Source organism: Mustela erminea, chromosome 3 (assembly GCF_009829155.1).
Source record: "Mustela erminea isolate mMusErm1 chromosome 3, mMusErm1.Pri, whole genome shotgun sequence".
NCBI classification, from domain to species: Eukaryota; Metazoa; Chordata; class Mammalia; order Carnivora; family Mustelidae; genus Mustela; species Mustela erminea.
Window position 1 is genome coordinate 30,503,740 of NC_045616.1, and position 25,255 is coordinate 30,528,994.

At 41.4% G+C, this 25,255-nt stretch overlaps 1 protein-coding gene across 1 annotated transcript in view; it reads left to right on the forward strand.

Moving 5' to 3' along the window:
• Positions 1 to 25,255, forward strand: part of MCC (MCC regulator of WNT signaling pathway) — a 433,623-nt gene that overhangs the window by 86,028 nt on the left and 322,340 nt on the right. The window lies entirely within an intron of this gene.

Sequence of the window (25,255 nt, forward strand, 5' to 3'; positions counted from 1 at the left end):
TTGTGACCCAAGCCAAAGGCAGGTGCTTAATGATTGAGCCACCCAGGTGCCCCCCAAAGTCCATCTCTTGTTTGCTTAATCTTTTTTTTCAATTTTTTTTTTTATTTATTCGACAGACAGAGATCACAGGTAGGCAGAGAGGCAGGCAGAGAGAGAGGAAGGAAAGCAGGCTCCCTGCTGAGCAGAGAGCCCGATGCGATGTGGGACTCAATCCCAGGACCCTGGGATCATGACCTGAGCCGAAAGCAGAGGCTTTAACACACTGAGTCACCCAGGCGCCCCTTGTTTGCTTAATATTTAAAATGTTTTCTACAGAGTTTTCCTGTTCATAAGTATTATTGTTTCCTACCAACACAAGACAAGCAAATTAGAAAGAAAGATCCTACAAATGTTGATAATTATTGAAGCTGGGTGATGAGAATTTGGGGCTTATTGTACATGTTTCTGGGCACTCAAAAATGTATGTGTGTGTGTGTGCGTGTGTGTGTGTGGAGAGAGAGAGAGGAAATTTATAATTTTTTATAATGAAAAGTTTAGAGGAAAGAGGCATCTGAAAGTGTAGCCTGAACAAAGGGCTAGAGGAAAGTATCTGAATTTTCTACTTATATTTTAGGGAATTTTTTTTTCCCCTTAAAACTATCTTCTGGATCTCTCTCTCTCTCTGCTTCTTTCTCTTCTAGGTAGATCTGGTGGCAGGAAACAAAGCTCCATGTTAATTGTTCATCATTTGTTAAATATATACTAATTAGCATGGATAATTATGTAGTGTCCCATAACACACTCGCGCGCGCATACACACACACACAGTCACACACACAACCTGAATAATGCTCTTGGCAGTAGAATCATTTGGAGCACTATTATTGAGTAATTGAAATAATAAACGTGTCCTCATATCCCCTATGACTTACCATCTTAATGGATTCCATTTTAACTTCACATCAGATGTCTGGTAATGCATGTGGTCTCAGCATAATATAGAAATATTTAATTTTTGAAGTAACATTTTTTCTGAGTATTAAAGTAATATATGTTTATTATAGAAAAATAGGATTTTTAAAAAGGCAAGCAGAAGAAAATAAAAATCGTCCTTAATACCTCACATCCAGAAGTAATAACTACTGCTTAGATTTCTCCCTCCCTCTCTCTTTCTCTTTCATGTGTATATGTGATTTGTTTTTTATTAATTGTTCACATACTTTCTATATAGTTTTGTATCCTGTAATTCATCCCTTGCATTTTCCTCATGCTTTTAAATAGCATTTGAAAGCATGATTTGTAATAGTTGCATGACATATAAAGGACATGCAGTAATATTTATTAGATGAAAGAATGGAGTTCTTTTTGCTAAGCTGTGCTTTCTAATTTTTCTGCCAAGAACATGGCCTTCTTATATAATTAATAAGCCCACACACATACACATTTGAAGTAAACTGTGGTGCATCCCAACTAGTGAATCCCGTGTGGCCACTGAAGTAATATTTATTGTGTCTCTAGGAGGAATACTTGTATGGGGGGGAAAAAAAAACTCCACCATCCAAAATTGTATTTTAATGTGTGGTATATGTTTAGAAATATTCTAAAGGGGGCAGGTTTTTTTCTTAAAAGAGGCATTTTGGGGGGCGCCTGGTGGCTCAGTTGGTTAAGCGACTGCCTGCAGCTCAGCTCGTGATTCTGGAGTTCTGGGGTCGAGTCCCACATCAGGCTCCCAGCTCCATGGGGAGTCTGCTTCTCCCTCTGACTTCCCTTCTCATGCTCTCTCACTCTGTCTCTCTCTCTCAAATAAATAAATAAGATCTTTTTAAAAAAAGAAAAAAGAGGCATTCTTGATAGAATTGCTACCCGTATCTAATTGCATAAGCCATCTCATAGGATTTCACCTAAGGAGGTGAAAAGGAGTTCCTCCCAACCTTTGTAACTGTTTGCCCAGGAGAAAGAAGAGGTAGCAGAGAGGCAGTGAGTCATAAAACGGGTCGTGAACTGAGGAAATGCCAGCAGATGTGCAAGCTTGTGCCAGCTTATCCTGGTAGTGAAAGCCTCAGAGTCAGATCATTTGAGTGTGAATCTGGGTTCTGTCGCTTCCTGCCTCCGTGACACTGGACAAGTTACCCAACGTCTCCATATCTCGATGTCCTCGTCCAGGGTAGTGTTAGAACAATTACGGTTATTTGGAGGAATGCAGAAGCTAATATCTATAAAAAGCACATAAAACAGTGTCTAGCCCATAAGAAGCACAAAACACAGGTTAAGCTAACATTATTGTTATCACCACTCAGTTTTATTCCCTGTCGACTGTGACAGTTCAGTCTAAGGATGAATCAAATACATTGAAAAATCTACAATAATTAAACAAAGAATCCCTCTATTTTCCACGTTGTTAATCATCTCTTCTGGCTCTATGCACAGAAAGTGCAGTTCCTCCCACCCCGGGGGGCTGGGGGAGCCCTTTCCTGGCTCCTGCCTCCCTTCTCTGTTACTCTTCACACCTGCTGGTTTCGAAAAGTTTGTCTACACTGAATGCTTACCAGTCCTCACCAAAGGCCAAAGGCCTTCAACGTACTCTTCCAGCTTTGGTTGTCACCGCTCCACTGAACCTGCTCCGACCGCCTCCGTGGGGACCAACTCGAGGGGTCTTCTCCGTCCTCTTCTGGATCTTTGGCATTTTCCTCAGCGATCTACTCCCTCATGGCAGCAGTACTTCATTCTTTTGGACTTCCCCACACCACATCCTCCTGGGGTCCTGCCCACCATTTTGGCTTCCCCTCCTTAGTGTTGGTCTCTCAGGGGCTTTGGGGCTACAGTCTGTTTTTGTGTGAGTGACTCCCATGTATGGATCTAGCCCTGCTCTTTCCGGTGAGCTTCCGAATCAGGTAAAAGTGACCCATATTTCTGGATGTCTTATAGACCTCTCATGCCTAACATGCTCAGAAGAATTCTTGATTCCCTTCCTCGGTCTTCCTCCCAGCATCACTGATCTCCTAGATACCCCCATATAGGACCCTCCTCTAGTTTGCTTAAGCCAGCAAGTCCTGCTGTCTCTTTTGTCAGGGTACCTCCAGAATGTGTCTCCTTCCTTAGCTCTCCTGCTACCCCCTCATCTAAATCACCATCATGTCTTGGTTCAATGACAAAAATAGTCTATAACTGGCCTCCTGGATACCTGCCTTGACCCCCTATGTTTCGTTCTTTATCCTGCAGTCAGAGTGGTCTCCTAACATTATGGAAACATGCTCAGCTTGTTCTGATGTCTGCAGCATTCCGTGGCTTCCGTATCCCCTAAAATGTCATCCAAGTTCCTTACTGCCGCCTGGCTCGTACCCATCATGCTAAGCTGTTATCATACTGATTGCCCTAATTATGCATGCTACAGCCCCCACTGACCTTCCTGCTATTCCTCCCACTAAGCAAACTGAACCTGCCTTCAACCTTTGCCCTGGACCTTTCCTCTGGTCTAAACTCTTCTTTCTGACCTTTTCATTGCATGACTGGCCCTTTCCTGTTATTCAGATTTCAGCTTAAATATTCCTTCTTTAGAGTCCTTTTCACATGCCCTTTTGCTTCATACAACTTCTTTTTTTAAAAAGATTTTATTTATTTGAGGGGCGCCTGGGTGGCTCAGTGGATTGGGGCCTCTGCCTTCAGCTCAGGTCATGATCCCAGGGTCCTGGGATGGGGCTGTCTGCTCGGCAGGGAGCCTGCTTCCCTTCCTCTCTCTCTGCCTGCCTCTCTGCCTACTTGTGATCTCTGTCTGTCAAATAAATAAACAAAATCTTTAAAAAAATTTTTTTTTTATTTATTTGAGAGAGAGCGAGAGCGAGAGAGTGTGCACAGGCGGGGGTGGGGCGGGGGTGGGGAGACAGGAGACGTGGCCCTGGGACAGGGGGATGCAGGGGGCAGGGAGCCCTATGCAGGGCTCGATCCCAGGACCCTGAGATCATGACCTGAGCTGAAGGCAGACTTAACCAAATGAGCCAGCCAGGCGTGCCCCCATACAACTTCTTCTCTGATATTCTCTTATGTACTTACCCAGTGACTTATTTATGTGTGCCCCACAGTACTATAAAAGTTCCACCAGAGCGGACTGCTGATGACCTCTCAGGGGTACTGCTATACCCCCAGCACTCGGAACAAGCTCAGCCTGTTAGAGATGCTTAGTGCATATTCGTTGAATGACTGACTGCGCAAAGCACGATATCCATGCTCTTTTGGGGACACACGGCCGCACATTGCATGGTTCCAGATACCAAAGAACTTACCATTTCATTGTGAAATGAAAAGCACACGACAAATTATATAGCAATAAAATTTAAGCTAGAGTCAACAGAACTTTATTTTTAAGATTTTATTTATTTATTTGACAGAGATCACAAGTAGGCAGAGCAACAGGCAGAGGGAAAGGGAGAAGCAGGCTCCCTGCTGAGCAGAAAGCCTGATGTGGGGCTCGATCCCAGGACTCTGAGATCATGACCTGAGCCAAAGGCAGAGGCTTTAACCCATTGAGCCACCCAGGCACCCCATAGAGTCAATAGAACTTTAGAAGCAACTGAATGGTGCCGAAGGTGCATAAGGAGAGCTAAGAAGACTGTGAGCTGGAGTTTCAGGAAAGCTTTGGGATGCTACCTGCGGCTGCAATATGGAGAGAAGTAGAGGGAACGTTGTACCGCTGTGAGAAAAGCCTGAGACACACTTGGGTGTAACAGTTAAGTGCCGGAAGGACTTTATTGTCAGTTCTGACATTTCCCAGCACATCCACAGCGGGGAGTTGGCAGAAAAAGAAGAGCCATCAAAACATTACATGCTCTACTTGGAGGAGGAATTTCGATCGAGTCATTTTTCTCAAATGTTTTCCACAGAGCACTGGTTTCAAAGGATGGTCATAAATATTATGTGAAGAAGTAATTCCTTTGTTAAATACATTGGAAAGCTTTGGATTAAACTAGATTAATAGTTTCCTTTACTGCAAGACGTCTCTGAGTCTTTAATATGCTAATATTTCTTGTGACTCTCCAGGAGAAGAACAAAATAGATAGCATTTCACACATTTAATTGACCATAAACTTTCCATTTACCAATCTTCTCTTTGCCTTTGCATTCTCTGCTCAAATATACTTTGGGGAAAAATTAAGATATCTGAACAGCTAGATCATAATAGATTTTTATGTCTATGTTAAGTCCTCTGAGAGAAATAATATTTAAAAGTTTTTTTATGTCCTTCAGGCACCAGCTATATAAAATTAAATACTTACAGCAATAACAGTAAAAACAGTTAAAAATTACTAATATTTACTGTGCACAAGGCAATTTGCTAGGCATTTATTTGTATCATAGGCTAGGAATATAAATTCCAGGTCACCACTGAGTTACTATGGAATTTAGGCTACATTCTTGATTATTCTGAGCTTCGGTTTTCTTATCTCTAAAGATAAAGTAGTGATACCTGCATTATAAGGTAGTTGGAAGGACTTAGTGAGATGTCATTTGTAAAGTTCCTACACAGTGCCTATTCACATTAGGTTTATCAATAAGTAATAGTGTTCCTATAATTATCATTATCCTCCCTAATCCTTATGGCTACCTGCCATGTTTAGAATAGAATCCTCCATTTATAGAGGAGGATACTAAGGCTCAGAGAAATTTCTTGACTTGTTCTATGCCACAGAGCTAATAATGAGCTGAGAACACTAGGACATTGCTTATTGAAAGAGATGATTCTGAGTCACCTGCACCTTAAAAAACGGTCTTGGTCATCAAGATGCCAACTAAAAATAACACTGCCATCCAGAGGCCAGTCCCAGAAATTGCAGGCACATGGTCCCCAGCGTCTGAGAGGGCAAGTCCTGTTAGGAAATCCCGCCCCTTTGGCAGCAAACAACAACATACCTTACACAAAAACAGGTATGAGGTTTTGTGTATACTGCCTAATTTACAGTGGAAAACAAGTGTTTATTATAATTATTTGTAATTTTCATTTCAAAATTTTGTGATTTAATTTTCCTCATTTAAAAATTTAAATTGAGGGGCGCCTGGGTGGCTCAGTGGATTAAGCCACTGCCTTCGGCTCAGGTCATGATCTTAGTATCCTGGGATCGAGCCCCGCAGCGGGCTCTCTGCTCAGCAGGGAGCCTGCTTCCCTCTCTCTCTCTCTGCCTGCCTCTCTGCCTACTTGTGATCTCTCTCTCTCTGTCAAATAAAATAAATAAAATCTTTTAAAAAAATTTTTAAATTGAAAAAAAATTAAATCACATTTTAAAAACAATGATTTAAAGTTTTTTCTATTTTCTTTGTGATTAGGAAAGACTGGGGTTAAAAATTCCTAGCTTTGGGGCCCCTGGGTTGCTCAGTTGGTTGGGCAACTGCCTTCGGCTCAGGTCTTGATCGCTGGGTCCTGGGAGGGAGCCCCACATTGGGCTCCCTGCTCAGTGGGGGAGCCTGCTTCTCCCTCTCCCTCTGCCTGCCGCTCTGCCTACTTGTGGTCTTTCTCCATCCCTCTAATAAATAAATAAAATCTTAAAAAAAAAAAATCCTAGCTTTAGGTGTTTATATATGTTAGCAATTCCAATGGAGACTTTATTTAAACACGCCCTTTTAAATAAACAGTTTTTTACTTCAACCAAGCTTTAAACTTTACCCACGATTTCCACATATTTTTGTCAAATGTGTGAATTATGTGAAAGAGAGCTTTAGGGTGATGACCACTGGAAACAAAAAGCACCGAATTGCCTGAGGAGAGCGGATAAAAGCCTTCAAGCTTGCCTAATGAGGTTGTTACAAGCCTGGGCTTTTCAGATCTTTGGGGGCACTTGTTTTTCTTCCTCTGGTCAGGTCTCAGAGAGCCAAAGACTTATTTGAATCAAATCCCTATGGTTTAAAAACATTGTTTAAGACAGCAGACATAAAGACCTGTTAATTAATACAACTTCATTTAATTTATGCTAGGATTAGAACACTGGGCACAGTTTCCAATAACCTGTATCTTCAAAAGACCCCTTATTGGTCTTTCTTTGGGTTATATTCCCACCTGATGTGTCAGCCTTCATTACTGCTCTGGTAGCCGTCCCTGTGGTCCAGCAGGAACATATAAAGTTCTGAAGTGTCTCAGACAAACTAATAGCAGGACTTTTCCTTAACAGGAATTCAAAGTAAAAGATGAGATCAAAGAACATATAGTTTAGACAGGAAGATCTCCAAACCCACAAAGCCTAAGGGAAAAATGTAAGGAGATATCGATTGCTTGGCAGATTTTAAAAAATAAATAAGCAGCTCCCTGAATTTTAGTTTAGTTTCTTGCCTTCAAAAAATTAAAACCACACGTCATTAATATACATCAAGCCTGTCTAGTCCTGACACATGACAGTATTTCCAGAATGAATGTTATTTTTAAATATCGTTAGGGCTCCTTTTGTGTATATCAAAATTATTCTAAACTCTTGAAACAGGTTAAGTGAGACATGAAGGCATTTTCCAATCCAGCTGCATTATCCCTGGTATGTAGGGTTCTGGGTGGTGAATTAAGAAAATAAAAAATGGTTTAAATCCTCTATGGGTTCTGTATGAGCAATTAATAATTAACACAGAGCCTTTGAAATAAAATCACTCAGGAGAGTGATTCATTGGTAAAAGTACTGCCCAGTTAGCATAAAACCAAACTAGAGTCACTGTGGTTTTTAGCTCCAGGTGAGGGTTTCTAGAAGTTTCTTTGGTGGGGGTGGTGGCAGTTTTTCACATACCCTCAGCCCTATGTCACAGAGTGAACAACATGCTTATTTAATTTACTCCTAAATTGGGAGTTAGCATAGGCTTCTAAAGTTTTTAAGTAATAGATATCATTTCACATTCTTTTTTTTTTTATGATTCCAGTAAGTACATAATTTTATTGCATTACGAAATACTATACTGATTTGCCAAAATTTTGTAGTTTGAAGAAGGAATTCCCTTCCTATTTTTTTTTTTTAAGTTTTAATTTAAGTCCCAGTTAGTGAACATAGAGTGTAGTATTAGTTTCAGGTGTACCAATAGAGTGATCCAACACTTCCATATATCACCGTGCTCCTCACACAAGCACTCCTTAACCCCCATCACTCTTTAACCCGGCTTCCCTCCCACCTCCCTTCTGGTAACCACCAGAGGCCAAGAGATCTTCTGAACAAAGAAATGGGAGAGAATATTATAAATCCCTTCTCCCCAACCCCTACCAAGCTATGTCCTCACTGGTTATTTGAGGCTTTGTGGGGTCTCAGGTAACTGAACCCACTATTAAAATTTAAGTACAAAACAGCTAATGAAATCAAAGATAACAAATGACTTTGACATCATCCGAGGCAGGGAAAACAATCAAGTCACATGTATGTTATTTATTTGACTGAAAATGTTTCTCTGTTGGGTGTATTTGAACTTTGATTCTTTGTGTTTATTTGGCTGTTCTTTGTCTGAACTTTAAATACTGCACTTAAGATGTCAAATTCTATTTGTAGTACGTTCACTATCATCTCTCCACTCTGTAGTCACTGAGGGCAGGAAAAATTACAGGACAACGTAAGAAGAAAAAAAAAAACAGGTGTATCTCTTTTAATTTAATTTAATTTGTTTTAGAAAGAGAGAGGAAGGGGGGCAGAAGCTGGGGGGTTACCGAGGGAGAATCTCAAGCAGTCCACACACCCAGTGTGGAGCCTGAGGCAGAGCTTGATCTCACGACCCTGAGATCATGACTGGAGCCGAAATCAACAGTCAGGTGGTAAGAGACTAGGCCACCCAGATGCCCCTGGTATGTTTCTTTTTTCAACTTTTAAGCAAGTATATACAGGATCACCAGATTCTCAGCTAGTTCTTGAGATATTTAATAGTTTGGATTTCTTTTGCGCATTATTACATCCCGTACGTCACTATGCTATTCTGCAGTGGTCTAAATTCTTGGAAAACAATGTCTCAGGTAGTGCACACTTGACCTGTCTTACTTCCTGATTTTGTCCTTTATGAGTATTTCCATCTATTTGGCGGTGCTCCTTTTGAATATATTGTTTTAGCGCCATTCCCATTAGTTATTTCATTTTATCCAGCACAGAACAAAACGTTCCTGGGGATCCAGGTGTGCTTGTCTCAGGTGGTAATCCTGGCATGAGGGGCTCCCCTGATAACCTGCGTTGATTGTATCTTTTGAAGGACATAAAACACAATGAGATTGTTCATCTCTTTTCCCTCCAGCATGATTTAGCTGAAGCAATTCATTAAGTGTCACTGTTTTTATGGGATGTTGAAGCCATTCCAATTTCAGTGGCAGTGATACAACTTGGCACAATTTTAGATATTTTTCATGGAGTAAAAATGACTCTTTGGCTGAGATCAGGGCTCAGTCTGCTGGCAGAAAGTGTTTAGTTTGGCCAGACTATTTCATTGTCCATTGTTCGTTCTGGAGAATCTGTCACTCAACATTATAATCACAAAAGGCTCAGGAAGGCTTGTTTTGCTTCCTGTTTTATCTTGTAAGTCTACTGCAAGTTCATTGGAGAACATAAACGAAAGGGCATTAGTAAGTGACTGTTTAAATCAGTTAATTTTTATGGTTGTTTTGGAAGGATTTGGTATGGTTTCCAGTAGATGCCTTTATTTTTGCTATCTACAAGAAAAACACTTTTGCTTCTAGTTGAAGCAGAATTTAATCTGATATGTTGTATATTTATTTTGTTCTCATTTTCTGGATGTATATCAGTCAGTTCTAGATAAATCTTAATGCAAACTAATTACTGTTTCAGATTTGTCCCTTGGTATTTGTGGTGTATTTTCTTTGATTTATCTGACTTAAGATTTAGAGTCCTTTGATAAAATTGGGCCCTTGAATTACAGTACAGCCCAAAGGGTCTGTTAAATACTCTGGTTTACCCTCTGTGTAGAATAGATGAGGAAATGAAGATGGAAGGGTTAAATAATAATAATTCTCAGGCCACATAGTTAGTTGGTGTGGCTGGGGCTAGACGAGACGTCGGACTCCTGGCTTAATTACTGCTCTAATAACTCACACCACTGTGATCTTTTCTATTTTTCTCTGCTGTATTAACAGAAACTTAGAATTCCTATCTCCAAGATGGGTTTTTTTTTCTTAATGTATTTTTTTTAAGTTTTTTTTCTTTTTCTTTTTCTTTTTTTGACAGACAGAGATCACAAGTAGGCAGAGAGAGAGAAAGGAGGAAGCAGGCTCCCCGCTGAGCAGAGAGCCCAATGTGGGGCTCAATCCCAGCACCCTGCAATCATGACCTGAGCTGCAGGCAGATGCTTAACCCACTGAGCCACCCAGGTGCCCCAAGATAGTTGCAAAATCTTTTATGAATGCTGCCACTTTGGTCTGTTTGGGATATTAAGGAAGAAGAATTGTCCATTCTTGAACCACGCGTTTCCAAAGGGAAACAGCTCTGCCTCTCTGTGGCCTGGGAATGGTTGGAGGGATAATTAGAGGGAAATCCTGAAGGGGAAGGTGTCTCATGGAGAACCGCAGTTGGGATTATGATGCTCTGCTCCATCATCCGTTGTGGAGATTCTCCATCCGATGCCAGCCTTGTAGGATAAGAGGTTTGTTTTTATTAAGGGAACTCACTGTTTTCTCACACCTTTCTGCTGATTGGCTTTAATGCTGACCAATATATACCCTGAGAGTCTATTCCTTTGGTTTAGCTTTTTCTAAAAGCCAAATACAGAAAACATATTTAGTCTTATCAGTCATTTATACTGTATATTAATAATATGACCTGATTTTTTTTACTTCAAGTGGCTCTATTGAGGAGGAGCCACTGGAAGGGTCCTGAAGGACCATGGTGGGATGAAGGAGCGTTCGAGTTGTGGAGGAAACCTGAGGAAGGAAGTGGGTGGGGCTTATGAAAGCCATTTTGTTTGTTTCACTCTTGCCTCTGCCTGATCGGATAAAGTTCCCGTCCCTTTAGGGTGGCATAGATCAGTGTTTCCTTACCTGGGCTCAATAGACTGCCATAGTTTTGGGAATGGTGACCCTAGATCTGGAATAGGTTATATGGCCCATAGGATCAAACAACCAGGGAGCGCTAGACATCAGAGGGATTCCTCTAAAAGGGAAAATAGAGACCAAAACAAGTAGAAAAACTTAATCCAAGTGGAATGGAGATTCTGCAAGGAGAACATTCAAAATAATCCCTTGTTAATATATTTTGAATATATTAAATACAGGAGAATATATTGTGTTCACACACAAAGAAAAGGATAAAAAGAAACATTTTTTAAAATCTACCCTGGAAAAAATAGAGCACACATTATAAACTCAACAGAGAAAGAATGGGAAATAAAATAAGAATGTCTTCCGGAAAGGGGAGCAGAAAGACGAAGAAATATAAGATGGGGGCACCTGGGTGGCTCAGTCGTTAACCATCTGCCTTTGGCTCAGGTCATGATCCCAGGGTCCTGAAATTGAGCTCCGCATCAGGTTCCCTGCTTCCCCCTCTCTTACTCCCACTCGCCCTGTTGGTGTTCCCTCTCTTGCTGCATCTCTCTCTGTTAAATAAATAAATAAAATCGTAAAAAAAAAAAAAAAAAAAGGAAAGAAATATAAGATGCGTGAGAAAAGGAGAAAATCAGAGGGCTGGTGCTGGGTGTCTACCACTCAGATAATAGCTGTCCTAGAGAGAGAGTAAACAAATAAAACAGTAGAGAAGGAATCATCTACAGAATAGCCCATGAAATTGTCTTGCAAAATGAAGGATATGAGTTTCTTTTTTTTTTTTTTTTTAATTTAAATTCAATTAACCGGGACACCTGGGTGGCTCAGTGGATTGAGCCTCTACCTTTGGCTCAGGGATCTTGGGGTCCTGGGAATGAGCCCCACATCGGGCTCTCTGCTGGGCAGGGATCCTGCTTCCTCTCTCTCTGCCTACTTGTAATCTCTCTCTCTTTCTCTCTCTGTCAAATAAATAAAATCTTTTAAAAATATATATATATATGAATAAATAAATAAATAAATTCAGTTAGCCAACATGTTGTGCATCATTAGTTTCAGATGTAGAGTTCAATAATTTATCACACAACACCCAGTGCTCATCATATCACTTGCCTTTCTTTTTTTTTTTTAAAGATTTTATTTATTTGCCAGAGAGAGGGAGAGAGAGTGAGCACAGGCAGACAGAATGGCAGGCAGAGGCAGAGGGAGAAGCAGGCTCCCTGCCGAGCAAGGAGCCCGATGTGGGACTCGATCCCAGGATGCTGGGATCATGACCTGAGCCGAAGGCAGCTGCTTAACCAACTGAGCCACCCAGGTGTCCCATCACTTGCCTTTCTTAATGCCCATCACCTAGTTACCCCATCTTCCCCCCGCCCCCTTCAGCAACCCTGTTTGTTTCCCAGAGTTAAGAGTCTCTCATGGTTTGTCTCCCTCTCTGATTTCTTCCTATTTAGTTTTCCCTCCCTTTCCCTGTGGTCCTCCATGCTATTCCTTATGAGTGAATCCATATGACAATTTTCTTTCTCCAACTGACTTATTTCACTCAGCACAGTACCCTCCAATTCCATCCACATCGATGTAAATGGCAAGTATTAACACTTTCTGATGGCTGAGTAATATTCCATTGTATATATATATACCACATCTTCTTCATTCATTCATGGATCCATCCATTGATGCATATCTCGGCTGAAGGATGTGAATTTCTTGATAGAAAAGGCCTACCAGGGGTACCTGGGTGGCTCAGTGGGTTAAAGCCTCTGCCTTCGGCTCGGGTCATGATCTCAGGGTCCTGGGATAGAGCCCCGCATCGGGCTCTCTGCTTGGCAGGGAGCCTGCCTCCTCTCTCTCTCTCTCTGCCTGTATCTCTACCTAATTGTCAAATAAATAAATAAAATCTTTAAAAAAAAAAAAAAAGAAAAGGCCTACCAAGTATCACTTACCATAAACATAAGGACACAAATCACTGCGAAATTTTATGACACTAGAGACAAAGAAAATATTCTTCAAATTTACAGAGAGGAAATACAAAACAGGACAAATAAGAATGATTTGGAATCAGAACGGCTTCTGACTTCTCAAAAATAGTAACAGATATTAAATGAAGAATGTCTTCAAAATTTTGAAGAAGAATTGTTTCCAACTTAGAATTCCTTACCAAACTATTAATGAAGTGTAAGGATAGGAGATAAGTGTTTTCATGCAAAAGACTTTGAGTGCAAAGTCTCAGAAAATTGACTTCCCATGCCTAATTTCTTCAAAATCTATTAGACCTCCAAGATAACCTAGGAAGAGAAATACTTGGAAACATGAAACAAGGAATGAAAACAAGTTAGAAATGAAGCATACTGGTGGTCATTGAAACCAATCTAGGCTAGAGCAGATCAGAAAGTCCCAGAAAAATATTTTCAGGCTAAATTTTTATTTAAGGATTTTATTTATTTATTTGACCTAGAGAGAGGATAAGCAGGGGAAATGAGAGAGGAGAAGAAGACTTCCCTCTGAGCAGGGAGCCTGATGTGGGGCTCAATCACAGGACCCTGGGGCCATGACCTGAGCTGAAGGCAGACACTTAACCAACTGAGCCACCTAAGCACCCCATTTTCAGACTAAACTTGATGGAATTTTTATGCATCTTAAATTACTGTGAGGATATTTAGATAACTGACTGAGAATTTGAGACTGAATTCATGACATGGAAAACTAAACATGAAATTACAAAAAAAATTATCAATCCCAGGGAAAACAGAAAATTATTCAAAAAAAGAAAGTAGTCATGGTCCACTTGTGAGTATATAGTTTACATAATCGCAATTCATGTAGAATAATCAAAGAACAAATATTTATTTCCATAACAAGTAAAATTAGATATCAAGATGTATTTTATAGCTGAAAATAATTTAAAAAGCTGAAACAGCTATATTTTAAGTCCTCCTTTATCACATATCTATATCTAGCAAATAGTAAAGCCTTCTGAGTCTAAAATCTAAGTGAATGAGGAAACCCGGAGCATCAAGCCACTTTTACCTTGAAAGTATTGTCTGAATCTGTAAAATCAAACTTTTGATTACATGACTATGTGGGCCCTGAGAACAGAAGAAAAATTCCAAGGACTGCTCAGGTGGGGAATGTAATAAGATATACCTTCTTCTTCAAAAGGTAGACTACTATAGAGGTCTGTATCCTCTGTGTAAGTTTGAACCACAAGTACACTAATCTGTATACTACCATTGGAGTATTCTTAATGAAATTGCCTTAGAGATATGTAAAGCGGTTCTGAAAGGATATCCAGAAATAACTTTCCAAGGAATATGGAAAATTCAGTATCTAAAATTACTAAGTATAAAAGGAGACTACAAACCATGATCAAGAATTAACTCGAAGAAAAAAAAATCAAGATTTCATTTGTTGAAATTATTGGACTCAGAATACAAAGTAGTGGGCGCCTGGGTGGCTCAGTGGGTTAAGCCGCTGCCTTCGGCTCAGGTCATGATCTCAGGGTCCTGGGATCGAGTCCCGCATCGGGCTCTCTGCTCAGCAGGGAGCCTGCTTCCTCCTCTCTCTCTCTGCCTGCCTCTCTGCCTACTTGTAATCTCTCTCTGTCAAATAAATAAATAAATCTTAAAAAAAATAAAATTAAAAAAAAAAAAAAAAAAAAAAGAATACAAAGTAGTTATGTTTCCTGTGTTCAGAAAGAAAATCTAAGCTAGCAAAAGAAAACCAAAGAGCCAAATGAACATCTAGGAATGAGAAATGTTGTAACTGAAATAAAAACTTAATTAAACTTAACAACAAATTAGTTAGTGATGAAGACAGAATTAGTGAAATACAAGACAGGTTAGAGGACATTATTTAGAAAACACAGAAGAAAGAGATATAAAATGTAAAATATAAGAGAAAGACTAAGAGTCGGGAAAGTTTAACATAACAGAATTGGATTCTCAGAAAGAGAGGAAAGAAAGAATGAAGCAGAAGCAGCATTTGAAGTAATGGCTAGGAATTTTTGAAAACTGATAAAAGACACTAATCAGTAGATTCTGAATACTAATGAGTTCTAGGCAGAAAAAATGAAAAAAAAATCAAGTAACATAGTTAGATAATTAGACATAGTGAGCCTGTAGAACCCAAAGACAAATGGAAAATCTAAAAAGTTTTTTTTTTTCTTTTCAAGAGGCAGATTACTTTCAAAGGAGCAACATTTAGGCTGAGAGCACACTCTTGAGAACAATGGAAGGCAGTAAACAGTGACATTCCCTTGTCCTCTATGTACTGAGAAAAAGTAAGTGACAACAACATACCATACGAGCAAAAGTATCTTTCAAGAACCATGATGGAGGGCACCTGGGTGGCTCAGTTGGTTGAGAATCTGTCTCTTGATTTTGGCTCAGGTCATGATCTCATGGCTATGAGATGGAGCCACACTGCTGAGCTCCACACTCAGTAGGGAGTCTGAGATTTTCTCTCTGCCCCTCCCCTCCCAAGCTCATTTGCACTCTCTCTCTCTCTCACTCTCTCAAATAAAATAAATCTTTTTTTAAAAAGGAACCAAGGGGGCGCCTGAGTGGCTCAGTGGGTTAAGCCTCTGCCTTCGACTCAGGTCATGATCTCAGAATCCTGGGATCAAGTTCCACATCTGGCTCTCTGCTCAGCAGGGAGCCTGCTTCCCCCTCTCTTGCTGCCTGCTTCTCTGCCTACTTGTGATCTCTGTCTGTCACATAAATAAATAGAATCTTAAATAAATAACTAAATAAAAAGGAACCAAGATGGAATAAAGACATTTGAAGACAAACATAACCCTAGAGGAGAACTTCATTAAGTGAAATTCTAAAGGATACATTTCAAGCAAAATGATGGTGGATCCAGATAGATATTTTGAGTTGCAAGAGAGAAAGAAGAATAAGGAAAGTGGTAAATATGGTTAAATATAAATAAACAGGGTAAAAACAATATTACTTTGTCATAAAGACTTTAGGGAAAATAAATATAAAATAATAGTAACCTGTAAGTTGGGAGTGGGATGGATAGATTTCAAGTTTTCTAAGGTCCTTATATTGTCCAGAGATAGATAAATATATTGATAAGCTTTAGATTTTAATAAATTAAGGATGTTATAATTTATATCATAATCACTAAAATAGAAAATAAGTGGTTTTTTAAAGTTTATTGATTTATATATTTAAGTAATCTCTACACCTAATGTGGGGCTCGAACTCATGACCAAGAGATCAAGAGTCCCATGCTCTTTTGACTGAGCCAACCAGGTGCCCCTAGAAAGAAAATGTTTAATTCTCAAACCTATAGATTTAAAAAATGGAATGAAAAATTTTTCAAGAAGGCAAGAAAAAGGTGGTGCCCAACAGTCAAGATTGTGTCATCCTGCGAAGCCTACACTATTTTAGGCAGGGTAGGTGGCCAAATCAGGGTTTGTTATGACCAGTATTAGGAATGCAAAGAAGACATCACTATAGATGCTACAGACATGAACAAAAAGAAAATGGTATGGTATGGGGCGCCTGGGTGGCTTAGTGGGTTAAGCCTCTGTTTTTGGCTCAGGTCATGATCTCAGGGTCCTGGGATCAAGCCCCGAGTGCGGCTCTCTGCTTGGCGGGGTGCTTGCTTTCCCCTCTCTCTCTGCCTGCTGCTCTGCCTGCTTGTGATCTCTCTCTCTCTGTGTCAAATAAATAAAATAAAATAAAATAAAATAAAAAAGAAAATTATATGAACAGCTTTTTGCCAATATATTTTAAAATTTGAAAGAAATAAGGACATTTCCAGGAAAATATAACTTAGTAAAGCTGACTTATTAAGGAGTGTAAAATCTGAATAGTTCTATAACTAAGAATGAACTTAAAACAGTAATTTAAAAAATGTCCACAAGGAACACTACAGACCCAGACAGCTTCCCTGTGAAGGTCTACCTCACATTCAAAACCAAATAACTCCATCTCATATAGACTCACACATAATCTTAATACCAAAATGTGACAAGAACAGTAAAAGAAAAGTTACAAGGCCAATTTTACTTTTGAACAGAGATACAAAATCCTAGACAAAATACTAGGTAACCAATTTCAATGATAAATAAGATATCAAGTATTACGGCTACGTTGGGTTTGTCTCTTTTTTTTTAAGATTTTTTTAACTCTTTTTTTTTTAAAGATTTTATTATTTATTTGACAGATAGAGAGAGAGAGAGCACAAGTAGGTGGAGCAGCAGGCAGAGGGAGAGGGAGAGAGAGCCCAGAGAGCCCAGTGTAGGGCTCGATCCCAGGACCCTGGGATCATGACCTGAGTCCAAAGCAGTCACTTAACTGACTGAACCACCCAGGCATCCCGTTGGGTTTGTCTCTTAAATCCAAGTTTGGTTTAACATTAGAAAATTAATATGATCTGGGGCACCTGGGTGGCTCAGTCATTAAACATCTGCCTTCAGTTCAGGTCATGGTTCCAGGATCCTGGGATTGAGCCCCACATTGGGCTCCCTGTGCAGTGGAGAGCCTGCTTTTCTCTCTCCTTTTTCCAGCCACGCCCCCTGCTTATGCTCTCTCTATCAAGTGAATAAATAAAACCTTTTTAAAAATTAATATGCGGATGCCTAGGTGGCATGGTCGCTTAAGCATCTGCCTTCAGCTCCAGTCATGATCTCAGGGTCTTCGGATTGAGACCCACATCGGGCTGCTTGCAGCAGGGAGCCTGCTTCTCCCTCTGTCTGCCGCTTCCCCTGCTTGTGCTTGTTCTGCCTCTCTCTGACAAATAAATAAAATTTTTGAAAAAAATAATATGCTTCAACATATTAAAAAACTTAAATGAAAAATACCAACTTTTTAGGAATGAAACATAATATAGTTCTATTTCTTGCTAAGAAGCTGAAGTCAGAATAATTTTTTGTATTCCTGTTTGTGTATTTTTCCTGCCTGGCATTTTCCATTTTGATTAGGCTGATTTTCAGCCAAGAAATATGACAGAACCTATGGGCATGCCAACCAAAGGATATGTGTGATACTTCCCATCACAGAGCACAGGCTCAGATTAGCATTATCTCCATTCAATCTGGTACTTAAAAATTAGGAACTATGAGGGCGCCTGGGTGGCTCAGTCGTTAAGCACTGCCTTCCTCTCAGGTCATGATCCCTGGGTCCTGGGATCGAGCCCTACGTCGGGCTCTCTGCTCTGAAGGGAGCTTGCTTCTCCCTCTCTCACTCCTTCTGCTGTGTTCCCTCTCTCGCTGTGTCTCTGTCTGTCAAATAAATAAATAAAATCTTAAAAAAAAAAATTAGAAACTACCAAGGGCTTACTGAATACATGACCCGTTAATATACCTTGTAAGAGAAAGATAAATTGATCCAAAATACCATCTCTGCCTTCTGAGAAAGACAAGCCTTTTTATTTTTTTTTTAATCTTAATCTCTGTGGACTGTAAACATTAGCACCCCCAACCCCATCAGTCTCAGGCTCAAGTGAAACTCAGTTAACACTTCTTTGCTCTAACACTCATTTTAACACTTGCCCTAAACTATCCTTTGAATTCTTTAGCCCTAAGTCAACCCTCTTGGTTATCTCCTTCATATATCTAGTTTAGACAAGCCAAAATAATAAGCTGCCCAATATTATTTTTAATTGTTTTTTTTTTTAAGTTAAAGATGCTTGCCTCAGCTGTGCTTTTATAACTAAAGTATTCATTGCCTAAGGGCAGACATTTTCCCTTTTATATTAAATTTAGCAAGCAGAACAGTAGACCCTAGAGCTGGAGACGGATTTTAAAGGTTATTTATTCCTGCTTCCTTTTGGTTGTCTCTACACCGTCTTCCATTAGACGTTCTCAAGCCTGTGCTCAAATTATATCAAGGGTCTTTGAACATATTTGTACAGAGTGGGACATTAAGAGATAGCCAGTAATGATGATGATGTTGATAAGCACATTTCCGTAAGAAAAATTCATTTCTTCATTTCTTTCCTTCTTGTCATCTATCAACAGCCTTGGCACAGGGGGAAGGGAATTGCATTTCAAAATACATCTTCCACTCTGTTCCTGGTGTGTCATTGGAAATTCAGTACATTGTCCCTAGATGGGCCACATGTGACGTATATTCAAAACAGGACACTGATCGGCTCACTTCCTATGGATAACCAAGGGTCAAAGAACTGACTTTTATCATTGGCAGCTAATATTATTTACCTTCCCTTAGTAGGTAGGACGTGTGCTTTGCACTACTTTTGTTTTTTGTTTTCCCCAGAAGGCTTGGTAGTTCCTATTTATCTATCCTTTCCCAACCAATTTTCCTTGTGACCACAGACCAGGTTTTTAAGACAATTTTCCTGCATATGCAATGTAATTCGTGCTGGAAGAATCTAGAGGTCCTCAGGGGAGTTGGGCTCCTGAATCTTATACCAAGCATTGACATTAATAAATGACTAAAGACTCACACGGTGTCTCCCTTCTGGACTAAAGGATTTATTGCTGCTTCTGTTGATGTCAGTATTACCTGGAAATAGTAAATGTACTATGGCAGGGAAGGCTGAGAGCTGGCAGCCGATTTGTTCAAATTCTCCCTCGCTGCTTTCTGTGGTGGTGGTGTCGTGGTTCTAAATGCAGAAATGTAGCTGCCCCTGACATTTTGAAAGGAGTATTTTCTCTCTTGCCACCCAGGGTAATAGATTAGGTAATGTTTTCTAAACAATCCACATAAAGGAAAAATTAAGGACCACTAGATACAGACAGTGACATAGGATACTATTAATCCAGGTCTCAGGACCGCCTAACCACTCTGTGTTATCATCTGCCGGGGATATGATGAGAGGCCCCAACTCTCAAATGAAGGATGGAAAAGAAGGAACTGCCGGTTAAAAACAGAAGGGTATCGGGGATGGCCAGAGCGTAGGTATGATGGCTAACTCTACTTGCTCCCCTCTCGAGCTGCTGCTGCTAGGCTGTGTGGATGTCCTCATGGCGCTGGCTGCCAGTTTGAGGAAGGTCAGTTGTCCTCTGGAGGTAAGAGTGGGCCAAATAGAATAGGGAAGCAAAGGGGCGCCTGGGTGGCTCAGTTGGTTAAGCTTCTGCCTTCAGTTCAGGTCATGATCCCAGGGTCCTGGGATCGGAGCCCCAGGACTCCTTGCTCAGAGGGTGAGTCCGCTTCTCCATCTGCCCTCACCCTGTTCATGCTCTCTCTCTCACTCTCTCTCTCTCATTTTCCCACCCACTCTCTTTCTCAAACAGGGAAGCAAAGTTTCTCAAACCCAATAACCAAAGACTTTGACTTATTAATGGAATGTTCTTTACTCAGAGAAACATAACTTTGACTCTTCCCTAATTGTCTATTGTCTTTAAAGAAACTAGTAAAGTATAAAACCGTTGATGAAATTTTAGCCACTGGTTAGGTGCCAAAGGTTGGTTTGTTTGTTTGTTTGTTTCTTTCTTTCTTTCTTTTTTGTTTAAAGATTTTATTTACTTGACAGACAGAGATCACAAGTAGGCAGGCAGAGAGAGAGGAAGAAGCAGGCTCCCCACAGAGCAGAAAGCCCGATGTGGGGCTCAATCCCAGGACCCTGGGATCATGACATGAGCCGAAGGCAGAGGCTTTAACCTACTGAGCCACTCAGGCACCCCCAAAGGTTTGTTTTTCAACAGGTACCTTTTAGAAGCTGGGAGAGAGTATTCCTTTCCCCCATATATTGTTCCCTACTAGGTTGTCCCAAATGGATTACAAATAACTAGAACTGTAAGATAGGACCAGATGATTGCTAACATTTATTGATCAGCTTCTTATGTGCCAGGGGTTGTCTAAACATTCTACTTATTTTTATCTTGCTTCTCTCTCGCAACACCTCTGTGAAGAACTCTTCAGTATCCCCATTTTAAAGATAAGGAAACTGGGGCATAGGCTGAGTAACTTGCTTGAGATTACATAGCTGGTCACAGTGACTCTTGATTCGACCCTAAGCCATCTGACTGCAAAACCCCAGCTCTTAACCACACTCCTATGCAAACAAACAATGTCTACAAAAATAAGCTGAGAGAGGGAAAATGTCCTCTTCTAAAACTGGGGGGAATGATTTAGTCTTTCATAGGCTGTGGGTAGAACAAAATAAAATAATACATGGAAGTTGCTTGGAACAGCGCCCGGCTCCTAGTGGTCTTGAGTAGGTGTTAGGTATCGTGGCCTTATCCTCATGGGGGCGTGTCTGGCCTGCTGGGAGGGCTGCCCTGAGGCTTTGGTAAATAAGCATAGTGACCACAAGAGCTGAACCTGGGTGGCACTTCGAAGGTGGGAGTAGAGCATGAGCTGGCAACTGCCACGCACCCAGCTGAACAAGGATCTTGATGTTGGGCGGATTTTCTGTTTCAGTATTTCTCCAAGAGCAGGGTTTCCCTAGTGATATATTTTATAAACGTGTCAAACTGCCAGCTGTTTTCTGTGCTTTTCTGATAAGGGAAATATTTAGGATCTGTGCTCTGCCACCTTAAAACACTAAATGTTTTGGTTTGAAATAAAAGAATATACATCATTGCTTACTGCCAAGTGCCCTAAAGAATTACGGTGGCAGGAGGGATGGCTTTCTTCGGTCCTGTGCTGCAGAGACCTCCAAGCCCAGGCAGTGCTTTGGGCCTTTGGTCTTTAAAGGGAGGACACGCGGTCAGTGTCCTTCCTGGCCCGAGAGCGACTGTGCTGCAGTTGGTTGTTCTGGACTGAGTGTGTTCCCCCCAAATTCCCATGTCGAAGCCCTAGTGCCCCAACGTGAAGGGGTTTGGAGATGTGACTTTGGGGAGGTCCTCAGAGTCAGAAGAGATCATGATGATGGTGCCCTCATGATGGGATTAGTGTCCTTAGGAGAGGAGACCAGAGAGCCTGGTGAGCGTGGGGAACAGTAGGACAGTAATGGTATCCATGTTAAGGAAAAGAAAGCACAGCCACTTCTCCAAGGTCAATGGGCAGTTCCTGAGGTTAGCAAGGGAGTGAAGTGAGGCTGGCTGAGTGTGAGCCTGAAAACTTCATGATATTTCAAAGGGCAAAAGCAAGATGGTTATCAGACCTACAGTTTTAGTGGTTTTTTTTAAAGATTTTATTTATTTATTTGACAGAGAGAGACATATCACAAGTTGGCAGAGAGGCAGGCAGGGAGGGGGGATGCAGGTTCCCCGCTGAGCAGAGAACCCAATGTGGGGCTCGATCCCAGGACCCTGAGATCATGACTTGAGCTGAAGGTGGAGGCTTAACCCACTGAACTCCTCAGGTGCCCCAAGACCTACAGTTTTGATGGTTTTCAGTGAGATCATCCTAATTAACTGACTAATCTCACCTTAGGAATGTTGGTTTTTATCCAGAAAAATCAGATATGAAGTCACATTGAAAGAGAGTAATGGAAATAGGGTACTATATTTAAGAAGCACACTTCCCCTTTTGGGGTCCATTCACATGGTGAATGTTGAATGTGAATGTTGAGTTCCTCAGTACCACTTCAACAGAAATTGTTATGGTAATAGTGTGAGGGCCTTTTGATCCTGCTGATTAACATGGAGCTTGGCTAACCTGATTATATGACTGTTCCAGAGACTGGGTTTAGGTCCGTTAATACAGCATCATAAATTCAAATGAAGCTTCCTTGGGCCGTCTCATCCAAGAACTGTTGTATTTTATTATTTGAAAATGAGACTCCCTGTTTGCATAGAGATAAAGCTTAAGTGTATAATTTATTTTGATTTTAAAAATTAATCTCCATGTTGCTTTTCCCGTTAAGAAGTAAAACCCCGTGGTACCACAACCGTGGATAATTCAGCCATCCACTCACTAAATGTATATTAAATGCCAGATGTCATAGGCGTGTGCAAGGACCTGGGCCCTGTGGTGAAACGTAAAGGCAAGGGCCCAACCTCATGCTTGCTTGTCTTCCACAGGAGAGAGGACCCAACCCATTTTTCAACTTTTACCTCAGTCAGTTTTCTTGCCACGTGTGCCTGGGCCAGGACAGAGAATGTGAGGCAGACAGCAGAAGGCAGAGACCACTCAGAGCAAGCAGCAGGGGGAGGGCGGGCAGCCATTTTGTAGTTGAAGGAAAACAAAACTTCCTTTGCAATACAGTTAATAGACTTTAATTTTTTTTTTAATTTTTTAAAGATTTTTATTTATTTATTTATTTATTTGACAGACAGAGATCACAAGTAGGCAGAGAGGCAGGCAGAGAGAGGGGGGAAGCAGGCTCCCTGCTGAGCAGAGAGCCCGATGCGGGACTCCATCCCAAGACCCTGAGATCATGACCTGAGCCGAAGGCAGCGGCTTAACCCACTGAGCCACCCAGGCGCCCCAATAGACTTTAATATTAAAAGTGGCTCAGTGGGTTAAGCCGCTGCCTTCGGCTCAGGTCATGATCTCAGGGTCCTGGGATAGAGCCCCGAGTCCCACTTTCTGCTCAGCGGGGAGCCTGCTTATCCCTCTCTCTTTGCCTGCCTCTCTGCCTAGTTGGGATCTCTCTCTCTGTCAAATAAATAAATAAAATCTTTTAAAAAAACACTAAAACTGTTAAATAAATAAATAAATCTTTAAAAAAAAAAAAAAGAAAGAAAGAAAGAAAGAAAGAAAGAAACTTTGAGAGTTGTCTGGGTGACTCAGTCTGTTAAACATCTGCCGTCAGCCCAGGTCCTGATCTCCGGGTCCTGGGATCGAGCCCCGCGCGTCGGGCTCCCTGCTCAGTGGGGAGTCTGCTTCTCCCTCTCCCTTTCACCCTTCCCCCTGCTCATGTTCTCTCTCCTCAAGCAAATAAATATAATCGTTAAAAAGTAAAAACAATAAGAAACAAATAAAAGAAACTTAGAGCAGTTGCAAACACAGGGGTTGTCTGCTTGAATACAAAGATACGTCACTCCAGCCATAGAGCACTGTACAGAGAGTGTTGGCAGACTGACCGAAGAACTATAGGGGGAAAACATCCTAAGTGGTTCCAGACAAAGAAAGTTTACCTAATTACATTGATTAAACTCACCAATACCTAATAAAGGGGAGACTGGACATTCACATCAGAACCCACTGTACATAATTTGTAGCTTGCTATATGTAATTACACTCAAGTAAATTACAGGGTAATCTGTATATGTTCTCACTTCATAGCACGAATGGAACTATGTGAACAAGTCCCCTTTTTTGCCATTGAAAGTCTCGTATGGAAGACCCATCAATATGAAAACTTCATGGGCTGGAGCTACGATTTGTCATGTTGGTGGCTTCATCCCCGGTACCTAGCACGGTGCCCGTGTATAGACTTTGGTCATGTTTTCTAGCAGCCCAGGCCTTTTGCATACTCTTCCTGGGTTTAGGAAAGGTCTCACCTTACAAATCCTGCCTCCCCAGTGTAGAAGCCAGAAAACAGACCTCCCAGCCTCCCTCACGGCTAAGACACAGACGCAAGGGCCCCAGGCTCCCCCAGCCAGCTGCGCCCAGGGGACTTCTGTTCAGAAGTGAGCAACACAGGGAAGAGGGCTTTGCTCCAAAATGAATTCTTCTAGCCATGGTGACAACTGACGCATCAGGCTTTCTCCTCCAGAGAGCTTTCCCTGAGCATCCCCACCCCTCTCCAGGTCTACTCTGTCGTTGTACTTTTCCATTGTATTATAATTATTAGCATCTTTTATTGGGTTTGAATCTGTTGTGATAGTGAAGGTCATACTAGCTGCTGTCCCCCCAAAACTGAAAATATACGGTGACCAAAGGAATGTCCTTTTCCTCATCACTAAAGGTCGAAACAGGGTACCCGGGATTGGCAGACAGCCCTGGGGCGGGAGATCATTCAGGCACTCAGGCGTCCTTCATCTTGTGGCCTCCCCGTCTGTGCCCCGCGGCTCCCGAGGGTGCCCTGCCTACGCGAGCCAGGCCGGAAAGCGAAGGGCATGGAGAATCGTGTGCTGAGGGTTTTGGGAGCCAGGCCTTGAAGTGACACTTGGCACTTCTGCTCCCATTCTACTGCTCAGAACTCAGCCACTTGGCTACATCTCCGTGGCAAACACTGTCTAGCTTCCGGTAGCTTCTTCCAGGTAAGAGAACATTACGAGCAAGTGCCATTCCTGCACTTTCTGTCTACGGCCTTGCTCCCTTCTTCCTTAGCTGGGGAAAAGGATTACAGTAAGAAGGCTGATTATCCGGTAACCCCGTGCAAATCACAGACAGACGTGGCTCTGCTCTGGATTTCCTTCCCTTGGCTCTCTGGTGCTTTTCTGCTGAGTGGCTCTGCTGGGGCGGCGGGGAGGGGCATACAGTCATTGGAGAGTTATTTCTGAATGATTGGCCTAAGACTGCTTTTATCTTGAGGCTCCCCATGTGTCCG